At 40.3% G+C, this 4979-nt stretch overlaps 1 pseudogene; it reads left to right on the forward strand.

Moving 5' to 3' along the window:
- The first annotated feature begins 3067 nt into the window (after positions 1-3067).
- Positions 3068-4979, forward strand: part of LOC102848575 — a 9294-nt pseudogene continuing 7382 nt past the window's right edge.

The raw sequence follows: 4979 nt of genomic DNA on the forward strand, positions 1-4979 counted from the left end.
TGCTATCCCTCTGGCTCTTCACACTGTGCTCTCCACCTCCGCCATCTTCTGATAGGAGATTTTTAACACACCACTCTCACTGAAGGATAGGTCAAAGGGAAAGAAATGTAACAAAGATTACAGAAGATCTAAACTCTACAATCAGCCTACTTAAACTTGTGAATGTGTTCAGGGTACTCCACGCAAGCAAAATCCAATTTACTTTCCCCTCAAGTACACATGGTACATTCTCAGAACTGATCACATATTAGGATAAAAAGCAAGCCTTAACAAAATTAAAAAAAAAAACAACAACACCCAAACACATCGAAATAATTCAAAGTATCTTCTCAGACCACAATGCCATAAAACTAGAAGTTAATGATGAAAGGTTAAAGCTCACAAAACATATTACCAGAACATAATTGGGTTATAGAAGAAATCAAAACTGAAGTAAAAGAAGTTCTTTGAAACAAATGGTAATGAAAATACATTACAAAACTAAGCTAAGGCACTCCTCACGTAGCAATTCATAGCAGTACACAAAAACATAAAAAAAGGAAAAAAGAAGCAAAATTAATGATCTAATTCCACACCTCCATCAAATAGAAAACGAACAGCAATCTGAACCCACAGCCTCTAAAAGAAAGAATGTAGTCATAACATAACTTGAGAGAGACTGGAGAGCATTATTTTGAGTGAATTAATTCAGTCTCATAAGGACAAATAGTGCATAAGACCATTATTGTAAAAATAGGATAACTAGTAAAACATATATGGAAGTCTAAGGTGTGAAGGGAATGGAAGATTGAGGGTGGGTAGGGGCAAAACCACAGGGTTACACAGTTTTGTGCGTGAAGAGAGAAAGAGAAGGAAATGGGAAGAATCTGGGATAAAAGAAAAGGTAATGGGCAGTGATTAATTTTATAAAACAATGCATGAGAATGATTGTATGAAACACAATATGAATGAGGAATAGTGTGAAATATATTGTATACAAACTTTGTAAGCAAATCAATTTAAATAAAAACAAACAAAAAAACACATATAGTTTAGTCTAAAAAAACAACTAAAAGAAAGGAAATTTTTTTCTTCTTTTTTTTTTTTCTTTAGGTTGTTTATTTTTCATTTCAACGAACATCTACAGAGATTTTGGGATTCCATTCATTCATTGTTGCACCCTTCTCCCCGCACAAACCCCTCCCCCCCCCCCCCCCATTTGCTCCTCTCCTTGAAAAGCAAAAGAAAAACTCCCTCATTGGTACACAATCCCCCCCGCACCTCCCCAAACCCCATCCCCTACCCCCAAATATAATCCACTCTGCAACCCTCATTGCATACTCCTATGATAAAAATAATGCCCTAAAATATAACACCTTTAGACTATTCTCTCCCCCATAGACTTCAATGCCGTAAACATATTTCATCCAGTTTTTCTCAGTCTTACCCCCACCAGAAAGGAAATTTTAAGGACAAGAGCTGAAATTAATGTGATAGAAAACCAAACAATTGAAGCCATCAATAAGACCAAGGGTTGGTTCTTTTAATGGGTCAATAAAATTGACAAACCATTGGCAAACTTAACAAAAGAAAAGACAAAGAAGACACAACTCAAGTAAAAAAATGGTAGAGGTGATATCACAACAGAACCAGATGAAATTAACTCTATAATATTGGAATATTATGAAAAGCTATGTTCTGATAATTTTTGTTTAATTCCTTTCCTAGCTTTTTTCTTTTATCTTTTTTTTATTGGGTTGCTTATAAAATTCATATGCATTGTGTTTCACACTATTCATTCACATTGGGTTTCATACAATCATTCCCATGCATTGTGCTTTATAAATTTAATCACCATTGGACTATGACCATCATTACTCTGTCTTTTCAGGTTCCTGCCAGATCTTTTCCATTTCCTTTGCCCCTTTCTCTCCACAACCACAAAACTGCAACGTTGTGATTTCACCCCTACCCATCCTCACCCTTCTGCTCCCACCTCTTCCTCATACGTATTTTACTAGGTATGCTTCTATTTTTATAATAATTTTCTTATGGAGTATTTGTACATATGAGACTGAGTTAGTTCAAGCGGCATAATACTTTCCAGGGTCCCCGAAGTTGCGCAGTACTTTCTGAAATTGTTGCTTATGAGTGCTGCATAATATTCCATAAAATTAACGCACAAAAATTTCTCAATTCATTCCGCTGTGGTGAATAACATTGCTAAGAACATTAGTATACAAATCTCCATTTTTGTCTCAGTTCTAATTTTCTTGGTGTATATGTCTAGTAGTAGAATAGCTGCATCATAGGGTGTTTCTATGTTCAACTTTTTGAAGAAATGCCAAACTGCCTTCCAGAGTGGTTATTCCATTTTATAATCCCACCAACAATGTATGAGAGTTTCTACCTCTCCATATCCTCTTAACATCTATTGCTGCCCTATTAAACTTTGCCACTGCTACTAGGATGAGATGGTATCACACTGTGGTTTTGATTTGCATCTCTCTTATTGCCAAAGATTGTGAGCATTTCTTCATGTGTCTGTTGGTCACCTGAATGTCTTCCTCTGTGAAAATTCTTTCCATGTCTTTTGCCTCTTTTATAATTGGGTTATAAATCTTTTTCTTCTAGATACCCAGTTATAAATTTGAAAATCAGAGGAAAACTAAAGGCAAAATCAGAGAGAAACTAGAGGCAAAATCAAAGGGAAACTATTTGAAAACTAGAAGGAATGGACAAATTCCTTGCAACTCGTGCCCTATCCAGATTGACATGGACAGATGTAAAACTCTTAAACAGACCCATCACAAAAGAAGAAATTGAGCAGGTCATAAAAAGGCTATCTCACGAAACGTACTGTACCAGATGGCTTCATGGCTGAATTTTACCAAACATTCAGAAAAGAACTACCACCAATTCTACTTGAATTATCTTAAAAAATTGAAAAAGAGGGACAGGGCCGTAAGGCGTCGGTGGAGGCGGTGGAGGCATCTTGCGTGCGCTCCTGTGCTAACGTGAAGGACCTCGAGGGCCAGGCGGCCTGGGCAGCAGGGGCGACGAACGATGGCCACAGCGGCGAGCGGGCATGCCAGCAGCCACGGGCCTGGGTGTTTATAGGCGGAAGGACCGGGGGGTCCAGCCAGCGAGTTTTGGGAAAACCGGGAGACAGTGTCCCAGCTGGACTCAGTGCGGGTCTGGCTGGGCAAGCACTATTAAGAAGTATGTTCACACTGATGCGCCTACCAATAAAACACTGGCTGGCCTGGTGGTGCAGCTTCTCCAGTTTCAGGAAGATGGGAAGCATGTTACCAACCCGGCTTTCACCAGGCTTCCCGCAAAATGCTTCATGGATTTCAAAGCTGGAGGTACCCTGTGTCACATTCTTGGGGCTGTTTTCAAGAATAAAAAATTAGCAAGGGGGGTGGAGGTTTGACCTACAGAATCCATCAAGAATGGACCGAAATGTTGAAATGTTTATGAACACTGAAAAAACATTGGTGCAGAGTAATTGTCTATCCAGACCCAATATCTACCTCATTCCAGATATTGATCTGAAGTTGGCTAACAAATTGAAAGATATCATCAAACGACATCAGGGATCATACACCAATGAGAAGTCAAAGGCGTCCCCCCACATATATACCCTTCCTCGTAAGAGGACGAAGAGTGGTTGAGACCGGTTATGAGAAAAGATAACCAGGTGCTATTTCATTGGGGGTTTTATCCAGACAGCTATGATAAATGGATCCACAACTGTGATGTAGATGCTGAAATCGAGCATCCACCAATTCCAGAAAAACCATGGATGGTTCATGCAAAATGGATTTTGGACACTGACGTTTTTAATGAATGGATAAATTAAGAGGATTATGAGGTGGATGAGAACAGGAAGGCTGTGAGTTTTCAGCAGTGAATCTCAACAAAGAATGAAGAACCAGTCCAAAGTCCAGAGAGAAGAGATAGAAAAGCAGCAGCTAATGCACGGAAGTAGAAACATTCACCTTCACCTCCCCCTCCGAGCCCCACAGAATCCCGGAAGAAGAGTGGGAAGAAAGGCCAAGCTAGTCTTTATGGGAAACGCAGAAATCAGAAAGAGGAAGAACAAGAAGACCTTACCAAGGACATGGAAGAACCAACACCCATACCCAAAATAGACGAAGTTGTTGTTGTTGTTAAATGCTATCGAGTTTTGCGACTTATAACGACCCTGTGTACAAGAGCTCTAAACACTGTTCTATCCTATGTCAACCTAGCCAACTCAAACGCACTCATTCACACCGCTCCAGTCACAGAATCGATCCATCTCATCGAAGTTCTTCCTCTCCTTCACAGCCCCTCCACTCTGCCAAACATGATGTCCCTCTCCAAGGACCAGTCCCTCCTTACAACATGCCCAAAGTATGTGAGACAAAGATTCAGAATCCTTGACTCCAAGGACCATTCCGTCGTCACCTTCTCTAGGACAAACCCGTTTGTTCTCCTAGCAGTCCATGATGTATTCAACACTCTTCTCCAGCACCACAGCTCAAAGGCTTCAATTCTCTATCAACCCTATTCACTGTCCAACTCTCTGATGCATAGCACGTAATTTTGAAGACTATAGCCCGGATCAGGGGCACCTTAGTCTCCAGCCTGACATTGTTGCTCTTCAGTACTCTTGAGAGGTCCCTCACAGCCAACTTTCCCAATGCAATTTTTCTCTTGATTTCCTGCCTGCTGTTACCAAGAGTGTTGATTGTGTAGCTAAGCAAACTAAAACTGTTAAATATTTCAGTCTTTTCACCATCCATACTGATACCCAGTGGTGAGAATCTTTGTTTTGTTGATGTTGAGCTTCAATCCATATAGAAGGATGCAGTCCTTGATCTTCTGCAGCAAGTGCTTCAGGTCCTCCTCAGGTTCAGCAAGCAGGGTTGTGTCATCTGCATAATGCGGGTTGTTGATGACTCCTCCACTAATCCTGATGCTACATTCCTCTTCGTACAGCCCAGTGTCTC

Source organism: Elephantulus edwardii, unplaced genomic scaffold (genome assembly GCF_000299155.1).
Source record: "Elephantulus edwardii isolate Elephantulus edwardi_28Jun2011 unplaced genomic scaffold, EleEdw1.0 scaffold00008, whole genome shotgun sequence".
Taxonomy (NCBI): domain Eukaryota; kingdom Metazoa; phylum Chordata; class Mammalia; order Macroscelidea; family Macroscelididae; genus Elephantulus; species Elephantulus edwardii.